Here is a 23,726-nt window from a genome sequence, read left to right on the forward strand (position 1 = left end):
TTTAATTCAATTAAATTTTAATTATCATAAATTGAGATAGTGTTTGGGCATCTATCCATGTTTGGGCCCAATTCTATAAATACATGCTAAACCTAATTGTAAAGGTTCTTCCCTGATTCGCCCTCAGGCATTCCATTGATCAATAAAGTTCGTGTTTATTCTTTGAATTCGTGGGTGCATCTTGGAGAGAGAGAGGAGAGAGAAGAAAAGGGTTGGTACCCTTCGGTAGGGTAATTTTCTCTCTCTTCCTCTCGTCTCTATCTCTTTCTCTCTCCTCTCATCTCTATCTCCTTCTCGCTCTTTTTTTTTCCTCTCTCTAGCTTCTTCTCTCTTTTCTTTCTTCTTCTTTTCTCGGCTTTTCTATCTTCTTCTTTGTGAACACGCACAGCTATGGCAGAGCCATGCATGTCATCTTCTTCCTTCTCTTTCTCTAACCTACACGGCGATCGCAGCGCTGTGTGTATCCCATTCTCTCTTTTTCTCCTTCTTCTTGATCTTTCTCTCTATTTCTCTCTGATTGAATGTGCATGGCGATGTCAGCACTATGCATGAACCTCTCTCTCTCTCTTTTATTTTCTCTATCTCACACACACGTCGATGGCAACGCCGTGTACATTTTCTTCTCTCTCTTCTTCTTCATCTTCTCCTTCTTTCTTTATTCTCTCTGTGCTCTCTCTTTCTCTCTGTCTCTCTGTCTAAACATGCACAGCAATGGTAATGCCATGCACGAATATATTTCTCTACTTTCTTCTCTCTGCACTATTTTTCTCTCTGTCTCTCTCTGTCTGAACATGCACGGCGATGGCAACACCGTGCACGAGTCTCTTTCTCTACTTTCTTCTCTCCGCTCTATCTTTCTCTCTATCTCTCTGTTTGAACATGGACGACGATGGCAAAGCCGTGCACGAATCTCTTTCTCTACTTTCTTCTCTCTACTTTGTCTTTCTCTCTGTCTCTCTCTGTCTGAACATGCACGGCAATGGCAACACCGTGCATGAATCACTTTCTCTACTTTCTTCTCTCTGCTCTGTCTCTCTCTATGTGAACATGCACAGCAATGGCAACGTCGTGCATGAATCTCTTTCTCTACTTTCTTCTCTCTGCTCTATCCTTTTCTCTGTCTCTTTGTCTGAACATGCACGGTGATGGCAACGCCGTGCATGAATCTCTCTTTCTGTTTTCCCCTCTCTCTGACACCCACAACAGTGGTAGCTTCGTGCATACCTCTTTCCTCTTGCCTTTCCTTATTATTCTTTTCTCTTTCCTAATCTCTTTCCTCTCTTTCCTTCTTTCTTCTCTTTCTACTTTCCTTTCCTCTTCCTCTTTCCTAAAATCCTCTTTCCTCTTCCCTATCTTTCTTACCTTCACTCTGATTTCTTTTCTCTCTCCCCTCCAGTCATGCAAGGAGATGCTCATTGTCGGGTATGACGTTCTTAGCCTTCCTTTATCTTTTGGAAATATGCGCAGTGAGGCGGGCCTTAACCCGAGTGACGGGTCGGGTCTTTGTCTAAATTTCCCCTATCTCATGTGATGCACGGTGATGCTCATCACCGCGCATGACAGTTATTTCTCATTCCTGTCTCTCTCTCTATCATGGATGGTGGAAGTCCATTGCTGTCCATGTACTTTCTCTCTCCTCTTTCTCTATCATGGATGGCAAAAGTCCATCACCGTCCATGTTCTTTCTCTCTCCTCTTTCCTCTGTCATGGATGATGGAAGTCCATCGTTGTCCATGTTCTTTCTCTCTCATCTTCTCTCCATCAGGGATGATGGAAGTCCATCGCCATCCAAGTATATTCTCTCTCCTCTTTCTCTATCATGGTTGACGGAAGTCCATCGTCGTCCATGTGCTTTCTCTCTCCTCTTTCTTTTGTCATGAATGGCAAAAATTCATCATCGTTCATGTTCTTTCTCTCTCATCTTCTCTTTATCATGGATGGCGAAAGTCCATCGTCGTCCATGTATTTTCTCTCTCCTCTTTCTCTGTCATGGACATCAGAAGTCCATCGCCGTCCATGCTTTTTGCTCTCTTCTTTCTCGTTTATTCTCTCTCTTCTTTTCTCCCTTTTATGCTCCTTCTCTCTCTTCTCTTCTCTCTTCTTCTCTCTCTTAATTATCTCTGTTCTTTCTCTTTCTTCTTCTTCTTCCTCTCTCATTTGACTAAGGGATAAGTCTAGCACTGTCACGGTAACCTCGTCATCGAGCAGTATTGCCACCATGACGGTCTAGGTTATCATGCCCCTCTTGCTACCACATCGAACTACCCGTTAAGCCAGGCTGGTCGTTGTTGGTGTTCTGTCATTGAGTAATATTGACGCTGCGTCGGTATGTGTTACTCTGCCTGTCTTGCTACCATGTCAGGTCAATCATCATGTCAATCTAGCCACTTGTTAGGCTAATCACCCTGTCAAAGTTCTCTTTCTTTTCTTTTCTTCTCTCATCTTCCGTCTCCCAACCCTCATCTCATAATTTCTTGTATTTTCTCCTTTGAATGTGCGTGCTTGCGTACATTCACCCAAAGACAAGGTGGGGTCCCTCAGTCCACTTGTCTTGTAAAATTAACCATGTGTGTGTGATTGCAGAAACAAGAGACTACAGGCCATGGGAGGTAATTCCAAACCAGTTGTAGAACTGGGAAGCTTTCTTCGTGATCTAAGAGGGCGCCCACATGAGCTAGCTCGAGTCAGTCCCGAATCCACCATAAATTCTTCTCTCATCGGTTGGTATACCTACCCTTGCACATGAACGAGGTTCCTGAGAGAGCGATCTCAAAGTTTCGGGTTCTCCCAAAACTCGAGATGTGTGCCGCCAGATCATCCAGATTCGGAGGGCAAGATCGAGACACCTAACGAGCTTAGCAACTACAGTGGGGACTTGCTACCGGTTCATCGGATCATCTTTGTTCTGCTAGTTGCTTCTCTGTTTGTTTCACACACCACATATGGCTTCTGTGTTCTCTTACCCGTTTTTCCAAATCGGAGATTTTTTTATCCCCGCATCCAGAAACTTCCCCTAGGAACAAGTTCCTTGAACTTCATTCCCATCCTTCCTTTTGAGCAAAGACCTAGTGTCTAGCTCCCAAGTCTTAATCTGGATAAGCGTGAGGAGGGACTTAAAGGTCCCTTACTCCCCATCTCTTCACCCTAGTGGAACATCCACCAAGGCGCCTTGCATTGGTAGCACGTCTGCTGCCACTCACAGCATGCACCCTATCACCAACTAGTCACTTGTCGGTCGGATTGCCGAGGTACGTCGGAAGGTTGCCCAATTCCAGTCCCTTTCTGTAAAAGGTAAGGAAGTTGCCATTGCTTCTATGGGTTTCCATAAGGCTTCCCCTCATATTCCTGCAACACCTCGAGTGTCTATGATTAAAGACTCAACACATAGAGGAGGAGACCTTGCGGCCTCCACCTCATGCATACACATTAGGGCTCGTGGGTCATCCACTAGAGTCACACCTCGGGGTAGCCCTTGTGCTACCTCGAGTAAGCGTTCAGGATCAAGCCTCCTTGGGCTGAAACCTGTGCGCATGCATAAGCACCCCATTGCTCAGGGCAACGCCATTGCTGCGCCAACCCAAGCACATGGGAGATGACCCCTTCGTCCTCCCACTCAGCACACACTCGCGCACCCTGTAAGGGGCAGGCTTCCACTTGTTCCCTTATAGACAAGTGCTCACAGTTCTCGGCCTCTTAAGGCCAAACCACCTGTTCAAGCCCAGGCTGACCCCCAAGTCACCTGGAATGCTACTTCAAGGGGCGTACACGCACCGCCTTCCCAGGCCACTGCTTGCTTCTGACCTAAACATCATCGAGTGCCACTCCCCTCTTCTTCTGCCCTATCTCCTCCCGACAGAAATCTCAAGACCTGGTACTCGAAGGTTTTCACTAAGAGTGCTATCCTCAGCCAGCCTCATCAGGTCCGCTATGCCTCTAGAGTCCACAAAGGAGCTTGGAGCAAAGGTCTGATGATTGATGAAGTTCTTCAACTTCCGAGGCAGCAGCCCAAGCTGGCCCTCATCCAAGGTCCACATTCGTTGCCCCACCTTATGGATAACACCCTCTCATGCTCTAAGAAGGAAGGTCAGCCTCGACCTCAGTCTCTGTTCTAAAGAGAGGACTATCGCTGTCTAAATCTCAAGAAAGATAAAGAAGTACAGATTCTGATTAAAGAGCCAACTAGAAAAGTCGGGGCACCCCGTTCCAAGGGTCTCCTCCCTCAAAATCCCTTCTACTCTCTTTGAATCATAGAGACTGAAGAAGAAGTGTGAGAATCCTACATCGTGGTCAGTGTCGTAGAAGATGACTCGATCACCCAACTGCCATGATCCCAAGACCGTCAAGAACCAGTCCTCACACGGTCCACATATAGGACTTGAGTCCAATCGGGGCATGCTGACCCCTTGCTGACCAATTTTTCATGTGCGATCCGCCAAGCTCGAAAACCCTCAATTGCACCTAAAGCAGACCTCCCTCGATAAACGGTCAGCGTCATGGTTGTAAATGAGCCTGGCGACTCCCAGGAAGCTCGCATGGAAAGGCTTGAATAGATTGTGCACGCAATGATGGAAAAGGTTGATCGCATGGAGGTCGCGCGTCAGGATAAGAAGCTGTCGGGATCGGTCCAATGAGGGAAACGACCTTAAAAGTCCCTCACCTACTGACCCTTCTCCTTCTTCCTCTTATTCTTCTTCTTCTTATTCTGCCTCTTCTATGTCTCCTGAAGGTACAACCCTGAAATGTTCAGACTTTGAGGCTTTTGACAAAGAGCTCGAAGGAACCAATATCAGCAGGATGCACCAGAGACGGCTGAGAAAGACGTTAGCCCAGGTTGCTGGATTCTTAACAATTGCTGACACCTTGGCAGCTCGAGCTAAGTCAAAACCATCCTCTTCTACCGGGATGCACAAAAAGTCAAATCAAAGAAATTCTAGTGGCCTCCTCAGCCTGACTTTGAGCAAAGACTAGGAAAATCAAGAGGGCAGAGCTTTTATTCTCAGGAGGCTTTCCACATGGTACACGTCTATGAAGTATCAGCTAGCACAGGGCAAACACTGCAGACACCCATGCAAAGACTAAACGATTAATATGAGGATGCCTCTGGCCCCGCAATCACTGAATCTCAACTTCCCAATAAATTTCAAATCAAACTCGTGCATCTTGATATGTCGTCCATATTTGTTGTCAACCCTTATGTGCCCCAGTTCGAGAAAGGTGCAGAAATCATGACCTACGTTAGAGCTCTATTGGAAGCGGAGATATCAGGATCATGGGTCTTTGCACTTGAGGTTAATGAGAAAACCTTTGAAGCCAATGATGACGTGTTGCAAGAGGCCCCAAAAGAATGGGAAGAAGGCGGTCAAGCCATTGCTGATGAGCTCGAGGAGATAAATCTAGGAGACGAAGCAAACCCTAGGCCCGCTTTCATCTAGGCAAATATGTCTTCAGAGGAGAACAAAAATTTCACCGCCTTCTTAAGAGCAAACCGAGACGTCTTTTCTTGGGATTACCATGAGATACCTGGTTTAGCTCATTAAGTCGTGGTTCACCATCTTGACATCGATCCAACTGTCAAACCTTTCAAGCCGAAATCAAGGAGGTTTAGGCCTGACCTCGAAATGTAGATAGATGCCGAGGTGACCAAACTCATACAAGCAAGCTTCATCCACGAAGTCAAGTACCAACCAAGAAGAAGAACGGCCAAATCATGGTTTGCCTCGATTTCCACGACCTCAATACTGCCTGCCCAAAGGATGACTTCCCGTTGCCGTTCACAGAGATTCTCATTGATTCTACTGCTCACTGTCAGATCTTATCCTTCATGGATGGATACTCCAGGTATAATCAGATACGGATGGCACCAAAAGATGAAGCCACCGTGTTCTTGACTCCAAAAGGGGTCTTCCACTACACAATGATGCCTTTTGGATTGAAGAATGTTGGTGACACATATTAGAGAGCGATGACAACCATCTTCAAGGATATGAAGCACAAGGAGGTCAAATGTTATGTAGATGACTTGGTGGTAAAATCCGACGAGAAAGACGCTCATATGATAGACCTTGAGCAGGTGTTCGAGCTGTTACGTCTTCATCAGCTTAAAATGAACCCACTGAAATGAGTTTTTGGCATGCGTTCAGGAAAGTTCTTGGAGTTCAATGTTAGACACCAAGGGCTGGAAGTTGAGCTAGTTAAGATCAAGGAAATCCAAGAAATTCCATCACCAACTACGAGCTGCGATCTCTTCAAGGGCAGCTGGTGTACATCCGCAGTTCATCTCAAACCTCTCAGGTCGCTGTAAACCTTTTACGCACCTGTTAAAGAAAGATAACCCATTCATCTGGGATGAAGCATGTCAGGCAGCCTTTGATGACATCAAGCATTATTTGCTCAACCCTCCAATACGGGGAAGACCTCTCATCCTATACGTGACCACTCTAGACGAGTCCCTCGGGGCACTGTTAGCCCAAAACAATGACGAAGGGAAAGAAACCGCACTGTACTTTCTCAGCAGCGGGATGCAAGGGGTCGAGAAGAATTATCCCCCTATAGAGAAGATGTGCTTGGCCCTAATCTTCGCAGTATAAAAGCTCCTCCACTACTTCCTCGGTCATGAAGTAAACGTATATCAAAGAAAGATCTTGTAAAGTTTCCGATGACACTCCCATGACTGTCAGGACGTCTTGCTATGTCGGCATTACGCGATGGCCTACTGCTCAAGCCGTCCAATGGACTCGCTATCCAATATTAGCACATCGGGTTCTCATAATCCAAGGTGAAGAGCTAGGGTATCCACAGTTGTCAAAGAGGCTTTCCTTGCCTTCGCTACATTGCGGGTAACTTGGGGGTTGGGAACAACTTGTCGGTTCTTTTTTACCTTATTTGTCTTTTTGGGTGGTGTCTTGATGGGCGGAGGCCTGTCATGAGATGATAGGGACGATACGTCATCGAACCCAAGAGCAATATTTTCTCTTGATGGCCCCTCCTCTTGATCGGGGAGCGGCCTTATCATGTTACATGGCCACACCTCATTAAAATAGTCCCTCAGGTCATGTACTATTTCATTAGGCTTTGTGCTTAGGAACCTTATCAATGTCTTAATCATCGGCTCGTCATTGAGTCGATTATCCACTTAGGTCCTTTAACAAATGTACCAGTCATGCTTAAGAACTACCTAAACATGTGCTTTTTGGACTCGCATATATCTCTTCGACCGTGCTTTGAGGATACATGGAGGCTCCCCATCACCTTGAATTAGTCTGCAAAAGTAAAGGTCATGGAAACTATCACCCGTCCGAGGATGATCACCCCTTGACCGATTGACATCCCGAGTATTGGTACCCACGAGTGGTTGGTTAAGACAATTATGATATGGGGTGTTGATATCGTGAGGATGTACAACAACGGGGTTAGGAGCAAAATGGCATGAACCAGTGAGGTTAGCATCACGAGGAAGACTAACAACTGGCCGATGATTGAAGTACTTAGGATGCGAGCTGATGAGGTTAGTAACACAAGGAAGACTAACCGTCGGTCGATTGTCGAACTACTTTGGATGCGAGTTGGTGGGGTGCGTACCACAAAGAATACTAACCATCGATCGATTGTTGAAGCACTTGGGACACAAGCCAATGGGGTTAGTAACAAAAGGAAGACTAATCGCTAGATGATAATTGGAGTACTTGGGATGCGAGCCGGTGGGGTTAATAACACAGGGAAGACTAACAATCAGTCGATAATTGGAATACTAGGGACACGAGCAGATGGGGTCAGTAACACAAAGAAGACTAACCGCCGGTCGATAATTGGAGTACTTAGGATGCGAGCTACTGGGGTTAGTAACACAAGGATGACTAACTACCAATTGATTGTCGGAGTAATTGGGACTTGAGCCGGTGGGGTTAGTAATACAAGGAAGACTAACCACCAGTTGATAATTGGAGTACTTGGGACGTGAGCTGGTGGGGTTAGTAACACAAGGAAGACTAACCATTGGTCAATAATTGAAGCACTTAAGACGCAAGCCAGTGGGGTTAGTAACACAAGGAAGACTAACTGCCAGCCGATTGTCAGAGTACTTAGGACGCGAGCTGATAGGGTTAGTAAAACAAGGAAGACAAACCGCCATAATTGGAGCACTTAGGACACGAGCCGGTGGCGTTACTAATACAAAGGAGACTAACCACCCGTCGATTGTCAGAGTACTTGGGATGCAAGCCAGTGTTGGCGTCGCAAGGTCATACAACAGTCGGAGCTAGTGCATAACTTGTGTACCCAGAGGAAAAAGAGATGCCCTGAAAGGAAGGGACCAAAAGGCTCAGGGGTTGTGGCTCTTCCTCGAACTCCCTCATGAACCAAGTAAGGATTGTTTCCCCTAGTTGGGGTAGTGAAACTTGTGTAACGCGATAAAGGTGTACACTCTTGTGGGGGATTACACATAGCATCGCCACTGCTCCTCCTTGCTTGACTTTTATTGGGGTAAGTGAGGACTATTGTCAGTGGCTTGAATCCTGGGACTAAAGACACCTGGGGTCGCATCTTGCAGGCTGCGACCTTTCACCTTGTAGCTCCTGGGTTACCCTGATTATCAACAGTAGCAAGATGATCTGTGCATGAAGGGAAGTTTAATGAAACCTCCATAATGCCCACTTGAAAGGAGGTCATTATCGTAGCCATTAGTATCTCTTGACAACCTGTGTATTAACACAAGGGATCGCTCATTATAGTGATAAGGAAGTGAGAATATGAAAGAGAAAGAGACCTAAGTCGAGGATATATCTAAAAGAAAAAAGATGCTGCTCTCTCCTATACCTTGCTAGAGAAGAAGGGTGAACTATTCCCTAATGGAGTCATCAAAGATTTGGACGCTCTGAAATGAGAATGTCGTAAAAGGCGGGTATTGATGTTTTAAAATACCATATAATTTAAAACATATTGAGACTCCAATTAATTTCTTTACCAGAGGACATCACTATTTGGAAGGTAATTTTCATCAACATGGGGCCCATGCGCAATAACAGTGGAAATTTTGACAGTCTCAAAATAGCCCCAAAACTGGCCAAGATTTTCATGAGATATCTCTAAATTCTCCTGCCAATTTTTGTTGCATTCTGACATGTCTAAAGCAGTGCAGACTGAGAAACAGTTCCAACAAAATCAGCCTCTAGCACCCTGAAACGGACGCTATAACTAGAGCTACATTTTTTATGTCTGCATTTGTTATGTCACCACCACCATTTGAACTGACACAGTTAAAAACCCCTAGGGGTCAAATTTCAGCTCGAACGGACACTTCAAGAAGAAGTTATAGGCAAAAGAGTGAAACAGGAGGGGCCGTGTGACCACCCTTCAACTTCACGCCATGGAAGGGACGGTCACGACCAGTGACTTTTAATGCTCACATCTCACCCGTCCTAAGTCGGATCGTGCTCAAATTTGGTGAGCATGTTCGTCAAGTTAAGACGAGTGATTTGATTTGTGGCACACCCCGTGACGACAACGAAAGAACTAGAGAGAAGTTGCTGATTCGTGAAGAAAGTATAGGAAATTCAGCAGTGTCGTGTCTCGCTCAAGTGGCCGGATCACGTTGCTCGTGAGCCCAATAGAGGCGAGACCTATCCCATTGTGAGCGTAACGTCTCGAGCTATCACTGACCCGAACCCTATACATGACGAACGGTCTGATTCTGCACACGAAGCTGAAGAATCAACTGCAAATTCCAAGGCCAAAATTCTAGATTCCTACCAAAATTCCAAGGTTATGAAATCTTCATTCAAGCATGGAATCGAGCTACGTTTGTTGCCCCGTGATCGTAACGGCATGCTCAGTGTAGTTCAACGAAGAAATCACCAAAAAATTTCAAGGAACGAGTACACTATCGATTCAAAGTTTCAAGATCCACTCAAATTTCAAGTCACATGATCGTGCACTAAAAACACGATCCATGGCTCGAAGTTGGTATCAAATCGATTGCCATGTCGAGCCTTACAAAAAAACAATCATCTTATGATCAACCGGGCATCAGAACGACCCCGGATCATCCATGCAAAATCACTCAAGTTCTAGGGCAACACATGGACTGTTCTGGAATTCTATTAATTGTACTCTATTTTCTAATTTCTTTTAACTCAATTTAATCTTAAATTTCAGCAATTAGGGTTACTTTTGATCATCTACCCATGTTTGGGGTAAATTCTATATATACGTACCAGTATTGTATGTGAAAAGGACACACACACATAATCCATCTCCTTGTAAAAGAGAGTTTTTACTGAATAAAGTTTCTCTTTCTTCCCACTAGTGTGTCACGCTTCAGAGAGAGAGTGAGGTGAGAGAAAATTTTGGCCAGTACCCCTAGGTTCTAGGTAAACCTTCTCTCTCTTCTTTTTCTTTTCTTCTCTCTCTCCTCTTTTCTCTCCTTTTCTCTTTCTTCTTCTTCTTCCCCATCTAAGCTCTCCTCAGAGCCAGTGCCGTGCATGCCTCTCTGGTAGCCTCACAGGTTGCGCATAGCGATGGCAGTTCCATGCGTGCATCTCTTTCTCCCTCTGTTCTATCTCTTTCTTGAGGCCTACAGATTGCGTTGCTCATCGCTTGCAGACATATCCAAAGCACCTCTGCGAAGGACGCAGGTAATGAAGCATATCGCCATCCGAAAAAGGGTCGAGGCAATACTCGTCACCGTGCGCTGACTTCTTTCACGCTTCCCTGCACCCATCGTCGTGCGCCCTACGAGAAGTAATCGTCGCGAGGCCTATGAGAAGTTATTATCGTGCACCTAGTTAGGAGCCATCACTGTTCGCTAGGGACATGACGCCTCCGTAATGCCAACGGCGATGCCCATTGTCGTCTGGATTCTTCCTCCCTCTGTCATCTCTCTCTCTTCTCTTCATCCTTTTCTCTTCTAACTTAATTGAGGGTAGATCTAGCTTAGTACCGCCATCTCGGTCTCAGTTTTGAATAGTATTGATGCCGTGGTGGTCCTGAGGACCATGCCCATCTTGCTACCACTATGAGTCGATAATTGTCCAGATGTCATGCTAGCTTCACCTCTCCGTCGAGTTTTTCTTCCCTTTTCTATATTTATCTAAAACTTTACGTTTTATCATGCTCTCACATGAACGCATGTTGCCCTAAAACAAGGGTGGGTCTCCTCGACCCATTTGTCTTACAAATTAACCATAGAAGTGTTGTGCAGAAAACAAGAAGATTACAGGTCAAGGAAGGCGATTTCGAACCAGCTAAAGCAGCTGGGGGGCTTTTTTTGTGATCTAAGAGGGCACCCATGCGAGCCAGCTCGAGTAAGTCCCGAACCCACTTAAAATTTCTCTCTCATCGGATGGTATACCTGCCCTTGCTCTCGAGCAAGGTTCTGAGAGAGCGATCTCAAACCCCGGGTTCACCATAAACCCAAGGTACGTACCGCCAGATCATCTAGATCTGGAAGGCAAGATCGAGGCACCTAACCAGCTTGGCGACTCCACTAGGGACTTACTACCCCTTAGTGGGCTTGCTCTTGGTTGACCAATATCCTCTTTTATTTTCTGCATTAATTTCTATGGCACCTGGGTTGTTCAACCCATTCATCCGAGTCGGGGACTTATTTATCCTCGCACTCATGACTGTCCCAGGGAAGCGAACTACTCAAGATTCCTTCCCTACTCTCCTCTTGAGTCAGGACTCACAGTCTAGCTCTCAGGTTCTCACTTGGATCAGTGCGAGAGGGGACTTAAAAGTCCCCGCCTCCCCAATGTCTCGCCCTGGTGGAACCTCCGCCAAGGCCTCTTGCATCGGTGGCACATCTGCCACCACACATGGCACGCACCCCACTATCAGAAAATCTCTTGCTAGTCATATTGTTGAGCTTGCCAGAAGGCTGCCCCCATCACTCTTGCGAAAGGCAAGCAAGTTTTCGTTGCTCCTGAGGTTCGCCGCGAGGCAGCAGCCCATATCCTTTCACCACTATGGGCCTCTAGACCTAGAGGCTCGGCACATCGAGGCGGAGACCCTGTGGTTGCCACACCTCGCACACACCCAAGGGCTCATGATCTATCCACTCGAGTCGCACCTCTTGGCAACCCTCACATTGCCTTAAGCTCGCATCCAGGGCTAGGCCTTCCCAGGCCATATCCTAGGTGCACCGTGCATTTGCTTTCCACAACCCGGGGCAGCATTAGCTATATGCCACCTCGCGCACATGAGGGTCGACCACTCCGTCCTCCCTCCCAACACGCACAGCTTCACCCTGTGAGAGGTGGGCTTCTGCCTCACCCCTCACAGACACAAGCTCGTGGGTCTCGACCTCCTCAGGTCAGACTCATTGACCGAGCTTGGGTTGACCCCCAGGTCACTCGGACGGCTAACTTTAAAGGTGCACCCACACCATCTTGGCAAGTTCACTCCCGACCTCAACTCAGACGAAGTCGTGAGCTAGCTCCTTCCTTTGTTGCTCTCCTAATACCAGGCAAACACCTTGAGCCCTGGTACTCGAAGTTCTTCCCTAAGAGTACCATCTTGAGCTAGCCTCAGGTCAGCCATGCGCATGAGCTCAATAAAGGAACTCGAGGCAACAACCTGACGTCAGACAGAGGTCTCCAGCCTCCAAGGCAAACACCCAGGCTGCCTTCCATCCTTGGACCCCACTCCCTGTTCCAGCTCATAGACATGGCCCTTGTGTGTTCGAAGAAGGCGGGGCAGTCCAGGTCTTAGGCTCGGTTCTGGGGTGAAGTTCACAGCCGTCTCAGGGTTAAGCAAGAAAGAGGTCTTCAGATCCTGACCAGAAGCCTCCAAGGCAGTCGAGGTCGCCACCTTTGATGACTTCCTGCCTCATAACCCCTTTTCCCTCTCCAAACTCCAAAGCCTGATCGAGTCTAAGAGTATTGTTGGGTCGTCACTACTCAGAAGCCACGGTCCCAAGACCGTCAAGAACCGTCCTCACAAGATCAGCATACAAGGCTCGGGTACAGTCGGGGCAGTCAGAACCCCTCTAGACTAACTTGCCACGCACCACTCGCCGACTCGACAGTCCACTGTCCAACCAGGTTCTGAACCTCCAAAAGAGATGGTCAGTGTTACGGTGATCAATGACCTGGTCGACGCTCAGGAGGAGCGGATGAAAAAGTTCGAGGAAATGATGCAAGCCATCCTTGGAAAGATGGAACGCCTAGGGGCCTCTTGGTCCCCTTCTTCGATCGATTCCCCTCCTGGTGAGGACACAGTTCCCAAGAAAACTCCTCCATCAGCCTCCCAAGACAATTCTATCTCCCGTGGGGTCTCCCAAACTGGCATAGATGTTATGGTGGCCCATAGCCGCAAGAACAAGGTCCCAAGCATTCAAGAGATGCAGCTCTATCAAAATTTGTACTCTTCATACATAGATCAAGTGCTCTTCCCTCCGAACTATCGAAAGGGGAAGCTCCCCCTATTCAATGGTACTACGTCTCCACATCAACATATTGCTCACTTCCAGGCGGCCTGTCGGGAGATGAACAACTCCTCCTCCGCTAGTTCGGTGAAACTCTCGAAGGGCCAGCCTTCCAATGATATGCTCGACTACCTCTCAACTCGGTCCACACATGGTAAGAGATGGAGAAGTTGTTCTATCAGCGCTTCTACGAAGTTCAAAGGAACGTAGAGACCATCGAACTCTTCACCCTAATGCAAGACCCTGGTGAGCTGGTTGACAAGTTCATCATCGGTTGGAGAGAGTTGGTGACCTTCCATGCCACTCTCATGACCGAGTAGGAAGCGGTCCAGACCTGCATACGGAACATGCTTCCCGAGATCGCTCTACATGTCAAGGCATCCAATCCACCCTCCATGTCAGAGTTCATCTCCAAGGCAAATCGTATTGAGAGATTATTCAAGCATCACGGCAACCCTCGTCAGCAACCTGCCAGCTCTAACTCTCGCTCCAACAGTCGGGGCAGCCAAAGGACAGTAATCAGCACCGTCATCACCGTGGCCGACACCAAAGACGTGGTTCCTCAAACCCTAGACCTTTCCAAGGCACAGGCGCCTCTGGCCGGGGGAAGCAACAGTCCTATAACAGCGTCCCGCCTCCTAAATATTCTAAGCGAAACGACCATTGGGTCAAACACCAGAATAAGGTTTACCCCTTCGACACAGAGTGGATGTCTATACTACTTTGACTGCTACTATAACAGAACACGATACAGTTGCTAAAGGACAATACTGCGGAGTCGGCTGAGCAGGAGGCAAACGAGAAGTACTGCTCCTATCACAGGAGGGTATGCCACCACACTTACGACTGCTACAAGCTCAACGACATGATCGAAGCCCTTATCAACAAGGGTCAAATAAAGATCGAAGAGTTGAAAAGAGCGTTCGGGGAAACTGAGGTTTCTCACATAGTCACAATCCAAGAGGATGATGGGGCACTTGCTATCCTTCGTGCGTTTTTCTCCATAATGCTCGAAGAAGGGCTCGTCACTCCCAAGCAGGCTAGGCAGCCCAAGTTCCTATCTCTGGGAACCTAGAACGTTTGGTGCGCGTACCACCAGATACGAGGCCATGAAGTCAGGGAATGTACTGGCTTCCACAAGCTCTTGACATAAAATATGTAGCAGTGTCAGGAAGTTCAAGGTAACCCAGAAGGACACCCTCGAGTCCCTCTTCCGCATGAGCAAGAAGACCTCCTGACACCAACCCAAGGAAGCACTGAGCTAGACCCCCTGTAGATCCTCTTCAAGGCAATGCTCCAACAAGGCCTTATCACTCCCAAGCCTGCCAGGCTGCCGAGGTGTCTTACTCAGGGCACGGAAAAGCTCTGGTGCCCATACCACCAAGTACGGGGCCACGAACTCAACGAATGCTCTGGGTTTTAAGCTATAGTTGCAGAGAAAGTCCATCAGGGCCACATCATTTGTGCGGTTCTCCGGGAACACGTCCAAGTTATCGCTCCCATTTCAAAGGAAGCCACACAACCGGTCCCTCCTATGTATACGGACCCTTCAGAGCCTTTGACCTCTCATCCCTAGAAAGTCTACCATGGGTGGAGTAGACTCAAATCCTTGAAAAGTGAGGCGGTCTACCAAGCAAGGGCTACTCGCTAACTTGATAGGGTGGTCCAGACACCCCCTCAAGGATCCCAAAGGAGATGGCAGGAACCTAGCTCAGCCCGTTGAAGGAATCATCCTCCTCAGCCACCAAGTCGGAAGAATTCCTCAGGTCCCTTCCTCCACTACCGACCTTGCATGACTTTATCCCAGGCACAGCTCGCCTCATCCTTTCATCTAATCAAGCGAACATCCCAGAGTCACCAACAACTTGAGATTCCCCTAATATGAGTGACGATGCTAAAAGCACCCGATGACAATCAAAGCTAGGGCAAGACCTAAAATATCCCCTGGGCACGTCCAACTCCAACGATGACGTAAACCCGGAACATTCTGACTCTTCTTCTCCTCCCTCCTCTTCTATTTTCTCCACAGGTGCAGCTCGATGGTGCCCATACTTCGACACACTAAACAAAGAGTTTGTAGACACTGTCCTCACCCAGCCACAGTAAGAACGCCTCATAGAGATGCTAGCTCAGGTGGCTGGATTCTTGACAACCGCCAACACCTTGTCAACCCGAGCAAAAATCGAGTCATCTTCAGGCTACTGCTCCAAAGAAGCCTCCCACATGGTGCAAATCTTGGAAGTACCAGGTAGCACGTGGCAAATAGGTCTAAGATCGCGAAAGAAGCTCAAGGCCCTTAAGTTTCTTGATCCTCCGCTTCCCCCAAACCTCAACCTCAAAACTCTACATCCCTATTACAAGCTCATATTGCTTCCCCATCAACCCAAACTGCATCGGCTGAACAGCAAAGTCAGTCAGTGCCACAAACCAAAATTCAACCAAAACCTGTTCCTAAGCCTACCCTACCCTGATGCCAATTGGGATTAGGGTTTGACGACATCACCCCTACCCACATCACCGTGCATGGGTTTAACCAGTCAAGAGAAAAACCAGCCTGCACATTGCGCCTTCGTCTCAAGATCGGTGATCTTAACGATTACGCCCAATTCCACATAATCGACACCAACACCTCCTACAACGTCCTGCTTGGTCGTCCTTGGCTTCACGACCAGGGGGTGGTTCCTTCCACACTCCATCAATGCTTCAAGTACAGACGAAATGGAAGGCAACACACGGTCTACATCAATAAAAGACTATTCCCTATAGCTAAGACTCATTATGCCGATGCCAAGTATTATTTCACAAAACTTCCAACGTCAGAAAAATTCAAAGCATAACGACTGAAAGCCTGTGAGAGAGATAGGACCTTCGTCTCATGATGACGTTGAGGATCTGGGGCGAATGATCACAGAAATGTTCAAAGAAGAGGAAAGATAGAGCAAGATCCTCCCCTTGACCCCCATCCACCCAAGCATACCTTGCCACCTCTCCGAGGTCATGGTATCCTCTCTTGAAGACAAAGCTTCCCCCTCAACTTCTACTTCGCCAGAACGAAATGGCGAGCTAGAAGTAGCCCCCGAGCCTGAGGAAGCCCCCGAGGTAGACTTTTTACTGCCAAGGGTAACCTATACATCAGACTAGCAAAAGGTCTTGCATGTCCTCATCGCTCTTCTAAAAGCAGAACTAGTATACCAACCACCAAGGAAGGTACTCCAAGTTCCGCCCTCCTTGAACAAAGGGAGCGTCAGCAGCCAAAAGAGGATCCTACACTTCTCGGGGGTTGTTGAAGAAGTACAAGTAGACAAGAGTCATCCCTCTGGCCCTAAGGAACAAGAACCCATGGCAGAGCTGAGAAGCGAGGTTCGTAATCCCCAGAGCCAAATGGAGATCATGCGCATCGCTTCAAAGCATTTAAAGGGGTTTGTCCCTGAGACTAAGACCTATGACGGGCTCAAGACCAATGCACCTCGAATCGAAGCCAAAGCTCCCCCAGACTGGAGCATTTACAATGAGTAGGCTCATCGAATCATGAGAATCATGAATTATGAGCCCCTCTCCAATCAAACACTAAGGGGTGAGTAAGCAACTACTCCCCCATTCGAAGTCATTGAAGCCACAGCAGGCTGTCACAAAACAAAGTAAGGAGTAGGCTATTCCCTCTCGTCTCAAACCATGAAAGGGAGGAAGTAATGAAATAGAAAGAAAAGTCAAAAGCATTGTTTCATTCGCAAATCAAGAGGGTGTTACAAGTTGTTTTCCTTTACAATGAAAAATAAAATAAAGAAGGCGTCATCAAAATCGATCAATTTCTTCATTGATCTTTCCCCTGTACACTGCAACCGATGTTTTCGCCTATTCAATTTCGTTCTTCAGCTCTGCTACCAACCCAGCCTCCTGCTCCATCAAGGCGGTCACCTCTCCCAAAGAAGACTGGAGGGTCAAAGTGTTCTCAAGAAGCACTTTATCGTTCGCTTCCCAATCCACAGTCTCCTTCTCCAGCTTGTCAAGCTTCTACGTCAGCTCTAATATCTTCCCCCTCAAAGCTGCCACCTCACACTGGCTGACGAAGGCCCCCATAGTAAGACCTGATCTCTGAGAGTCTACAACATCCAGCTACTGCTATTGAGTGTTTACTAATTCACGATAGAGCAAAAGAGAAGACTCCAAAGGGGGCAACTGCGAGCTCTCCAGTCCCTGCGTAGTTGCTTCTTCTTGCAGAGCCTTCACCCTCCATTCCTTCAGCTCAATGACAACGCTGTCAAAGTAAGGAAGGACTTCAGGCACATTCCCTAGGGCAATCTCCCTCAACCGTTGGATCGCGGCTACCAGCTCTTCAAAGGACAGCTCCTTCAGTTTTTAAAGGCCCGACTAAACCATCACAAAAACGACGCCTAACAACCCGCTGAAGGAAGGCTTGGGCAATACTGCAGGAGCAACCATAACAGGATCCCCAGCTACAGCCAAGGTCTCAGGTTCCTCAGGAGCAACCTCAGGCTGCTCTAGTACCTCGGCAATGGGTTTCTCGCTCTGGCCCCCTGCCATGACCATGTCAGGCTTGATCCTTTCATACCCAGCACCTTCGCCTCGTCCTCTGCAGGAACCGCAACCACAGTCAGGGCAAGGCTAGTCTCCTCGCCTGGAGCCACTACCTCAGTATCAGGTTGCACCTCGATAGTCTCCTCGCCTAGGGCAGCAACCTCTTCATGTGTCCCCTCTTCTAGAGCCATCTCCACCTCGGGAGGTTCGACACCCTCTCCATCTCCTACTCCGCCCTTGTCTTCTAAGGCGATCATTTCAGCAACAGGCTCTCCCACGGTGCCTGCCTCCTCTACAATCACGGGGGCCGCCTTAGGGCCTTACAAGCTTGATCCCTCGGGGCGTCCTACTTCTGTACCCCCCGCAGATCTATCACTCGAGGCAGCCATCTCCTGCTACTCAGGTGGCCCCTCTTCAGCTCTTGGGGCTTCATCCTCTACTATTATCATGACCTCTCTTGGGGTTTCCCTTTCAGGCATGACTGCCGTTAGAATTCTAGGGGCCCTCTCTGCCTTCGCTGCCTCATCAAGACCAGCCTCAACAACTCCATTCACTTCCATCGGGATTGAGCCTTCCCCTTCAACCATGAACTCTGCTTCCTAATCCGAAGCAATTTCAATCGGGGCAGTAGGCTCTAAGCACCGGCTTGAAACTCTGAAGGGCCAGGAGAAGACTCAGGCAAAGGAGAAGGTGAAACCTCAAGAGCGGAGGATGACAGGGAAATGGCAGGAGATGCATAGCCTTTCGAAGTAGCTGAGGGTGAGGAGCCGTCTCCTAGCTTGTGAATCACTAGGACCTTACACCCTTTGCACCCCGAGGCCTTGATCGCATTTTGGGCTGGGGTACGAAGAGTTGTTGCGGCTGTCCACTTTTTCTCTTTTCCTTTCGCCATCTTGGGTGTAGCAGCCTGCTTTTTCTTCTTCACCGACTCGAGCGCAGCAGCTTACTTTTTCTTCTTCAGCGCCGACTCGGGCGCAGCAACCTACTTTTTCTTCTTTCCTTTCACGGGCTGGAGTGCAGCAGCCCACTTTCTCTTCCTCCCTTTCGTCTGCTCAGACGCAACACCCTTCGAGGTGCCAGACTTGGAAGAATGGCGGCTAACTTGCTATGAGTGCAGCTCCCTATCAGCTTATTCAAATCCTAGACCGGATGTCCTTCATACCCAGGGACTTCTCGGCCATTCTTCCATTTGAAGAAAGTAGAGACGTGATCAAAAATACTCTCTGTGTCCTTCTCCATGTTGAGAAACCTTGGCAAGGACTCGTCCATGATAGTCTGGTGAGACCGCCTGACCACACGCCAGTTATGAGGGAAGCCCAGGGTAAAACATTTACCTAAGGGAGGGGTCATTGCCATCTTCTGCTTCCTGGTATCCTGGCTTCAGCGGCTACCCTCCCCTTTCTAAGGGTGCTCTGCGTCCCAATACCCCTTGTTCATGATCCTCCACCAGTGCTAGTGGGCCTTGGTGGTTCATACCTCCCTGTCAAAATGGGGCAGTACATACTTATTAACTATGGTGGCCTTCAAGCATGTGGCCCAAGCGGTTCGAATGTGCCTACGGAGCAAAATCTCCTTGAGAGTTCCCAACTCATCCTTCTTCCAGCGGGCTACCCTGCTATGCCACTTCTCAAAGAGTATGGAGAACAGGCACCCCTGATCCAGCCATGCTGTCGGGCGCACGAATGAGGAAAATAGCCCTCAAACTTTGTGCCATGGACAGTGCGATAGGCAAGAACTCTGCCTCTCGCACTCAACATAAACATCAGTTCCTTCGGACTGGTGAAGTCACCATCTAAGTGGTGGCCCAGCTCGTCCACATACGCGCGTCTATGAGACTTCCAACAAGAATGTGAAGGTGATCATTTAAAAACAAGTTGCGCTCATGGCCTAGGGGATGGAAGACCGCCCTCTATCCGGCAATCTTTAGCAAAAATGGGCACACACTGTCCTCCAACACTTTAGTTCCCCCAGCCAACCATACACGTAATGGACTGAGAAAGCAGTCTTGAAATCTCTTAGGAAGGCCTCGCCATCTTCTATGTCATTCCCTGCCTTCTATTAGTTACTGGAGTTAGTGAAAACCACCGGAGGTCCCCAGAAGACTTCCCTACAACCCTGTGGGTCTTCCCTTCCCCTTGGTTTCCCACTGTAGCAGTTCACCAAAGCTCACCAAAATTCCACTGAGTTTTCGGTGAGCCCAATGCAGCCCCTTCTCTTTCTCCTCCAACAACCAAAGGACTGACAGAGCCCTCTGAACTCTCTCTGACCTTCTAAGCAGCAGAACAACCGAAGGAGCACTCGAACCCCGGTAGGGCACCTTTGTAAATCCAGCTAAGGCCTTGAGAAGCCCTCTTCCTTTCTTAGAAAGCTTCGGTGCTTGTCGAAAAGTGTTTGCAATCAGCCTGCGAAGCTTCGCACTTCCTGAAGCTCTCCAGAAAACTCTTAAGGGCCTGTCTCAACAAGTTTTGGTCGAAACGTTTCTGTCGAAAAATCCATTACCAAAGGCTCTAGCTCTCTCCCTGTAAAAAAAATTGTTTTACCCTTGGGTAAAACAGTGAATGGGGTTTTCCCACTTCTATACTCAACGATGTTGTAAATTGCCCTCGACAAATATGAAATGACATTCCAATCCCCAGTTTCAGAGGGCAGTAAGACCAGGCTGGGTCTGGTCAGGTCCGAGAACCGAAAAGATCATCGCTGCACGCTTCATTCAAAAGACAGCGTTGCACGCTCCGTCAGAGGACTATCGCCGCATGCCTCGTCTGAAGGCTATCGGCACACGCCTCATCAAGGGGTCATCGTTGCATGCTTCATCAAGAGGTCAACACCACGCGTTTCGTCAGGAGCTACCGTCGCACGCTTCACTAATGGGCCGAATTCTGCGTGCACCATCTGACACTTATTGCCATGCACATGTCGTGGCACTCTCAGCCAAACCATCATCCTGTGCTCTCAGGAAGTTCATCCCCTGCACCACAGCCTCACTCCTCAGGGAGTCCAATCTCTGGTGATGGCTCTACTCCCCATGGAGTCACATTCCCTCACCATGACTACGGTCCATGCTGCATGACCTTAAATAGTACAATCGAGGTCTAGTTGCACGACCTTAAATTGTAAGGTCCAAACTATATGACCTTAAATTATAGCGATGGTCTAGTTGCACGACCTTAAATTGCATAGTCCTCGTTTCATCACTCTAAACTGTAGCGAAGGTCTAGTTGCACGACCTTAAAATGCAATGTCCAAACTATATGACCTTAAACTGTTGCGATGGTCTAGTTGCACGACCTTAAACTGCATAGTCTTTGTTTCATGACTCTAAACTATAGCGAAGGTCTAGTTGCATGACCTTAAACTGCATGATCCAAATTATATAACCTTAAACTGTAGTGGTGGTCTAGTTGCACGACCTTAAATTGCATTGTCCTTGATTCACGACTCAAACTGTATGACTATGGTACAGCTGTGTGACCTTAAACCATAGTGCACATCTTGACCGTATGACATTAAAAGGTTTAGTATGGCGATCCAAACTACATGACCTTAAATTGTAGCGGAGGTCTAGTTGCACGACCTTAAAATGTATAGTCCTAACTGCATGACTTTAAAGTGCATAGCTACAGTCCAAGCTACAAGACCCTAAAAATTGTAACGCACGGTGCAACAAATGGCCCATACGCAAAGCTCCAACCTAGAGATAGACGACTCCTTCGCTAAAAGGGTATCTCAGCAACATCCCCAATGAAGTTAGATGCACGCAGGGGTCGTACCTACCCCCTTAACCCCTAATGGGTGTGTTTTGCACCGACATCCCAGTAAGGGTCACACCCTATTGCGACCCGCTATCCCTATGGAGTTAGGGCCATCCTTATCCCTTCAACCCTCAATGAAGTTTATCTGTGCTCTGGCCCGTCATCCTCAACGGAGTTACATACACCCCATTGCTCATTATCCCCATGGAGTCACGCTGGCCCTCCTAACCCCCAGTGAAATCTCTTACATCTGCCACTCCTCGAGTGTTGCCATCTCCATCTAAAACCTCTCTTCATGTGTATAGCCTTAACCACCTTTATCCCTAAGAGTCAAATGGCTATTCACAACTCACACAAATAGCTTTACCTACATGACGACCCACACACTGGTCCATGCTGTATGACCTTAAACTGCACAGCTATGGTCAGTGCTGCATGACCTTAAACTGCACAGCTATGGTCCATGAGGCATGAAACTGCACAGCCATGGTCCAAATTATATGACCTTAAACTGTACCGGAAGTCTCGTTGCATGACCTTAAACTGCATGGTCCTAGTTGCATGACTTTAAAGTGCATAACCACGGTCCAAGCTATATGACCTTAAACCATAGTGCTCTTCCTGACCGCATGACGTTAAGCTGCTTTGCTCAAGTCCAGGAGGCATGACCTTAAAGATGCCCCCACATACGCGCACACACCTTTTACGCGCATCTTCACACATGTCTTCTCTAACCGACCCGTTCGTATGTGCACTCCACCTCCATTTCCTCCTTGGTGAGTCTATATACGGGCACACACACCCTTTGCATGCATTTTCACATACGCCTTCCCTAGCCAGCCCATTCGTGTGCATGCACCACCTTCACCATCATTACCATCCTTTCCCCCAAGGAGTCTTACCCATGCGCACCAAACGGCGAACCTTTCTACAAGCCATACTTGCCGTCAGTTAGTGGGTCACCATTGCTCACCCACCATTCAGCCATCGTAAACTCTTCATAAGGCAACTTCATGCCATGTTCCCAAGTGAGTCAAAAGTCATCACCAAGCTCACTCAATGGCCTCCACAAACTGTCATTCATCACCACTACGGTCCAGCTGTATGACCCTAAACTATAGTGCACGTCCTGGCCGCATGACGTTAAAAGGCTTCGCACAAGTCTTGAAGGCACGACCATAAACATGCCTTCTCAAAACAAATGGGCATGGTATACACAAAGACAAGGGAATGCCGTGAGTAAAAATGATGGATGGTATGGTCACGTAACTAGAGAGTTCCATGGAAAACAAAATCCAAGCACGGTGAAAACCATGAAAGGGCATCGCAAATAAAAAGGATAAAAAGGGTCGACATGACCGCAGGTCATGGGTAAAAGAGCCCAAAAAAACAAGAGTTGGTGAAAACCATCTTCACGGTACTGCTTTTCCTGTTCAAGTGAAAACTCACAAAAGGGCACTTAGACTGATAAGACAAAATGACGCACGGCTACCACCTCAGCCGACGTCCAGTTTCCAAACAGTCAAGATCCCGGCTAATGAAGTCTGCCTAAAATCCTCAAAAGCCAGCATCTAATCGCAACACCAGATGGCTCATCAGGGAGTGAGAACCGCATAAGATCTTTCAGCAATCATGGCTCATCAAGGGGTGAGAGCCGCATAAGATCCCCCATGTTTCAACATGGCTCATCAGGGAGTGAGAGTCGCATAAGATCTCTCAGGAATCATGGCTCATCAGGGGGTGAGAACCGCATAAGATCCCCCATGTTCAACATGGCTCATCAAGGAGTGAGAGCCACATAAGATCTCCCAGCAATCATGGCTCATCAAGGGGTGAGAGCCGCATAAGATCCCCCATGTTTCAACATGGCTTATCAAGGAGTGAGGCCGCATAATACCTCTCCAGTTCAACAACAACAAGAGTCCTTGAGGGTGAGGGCGATGACTAAAAGATCCCTCTGAAAATGCTAAGGACCATCACAAAGGCAAGAAACTAACAAAGCCAGGGTCTAACCTGCC

Source organism: Amborella trichopoda, chromosome 3 (assembly GCF_054954075.1).
Source record: "Amborella trichopoda isolate Santa Cruz 75 chromosome 3, AtrichopodaSantaCruz75HAP2 v2.0, whole genome shotgun sequence".
NCBI lineage: Eukaryota > Viridiplantae > Streptophyta > Magnoliopsida > Amborellales > Amborellaceae > Amborella > Amborella trichopoda.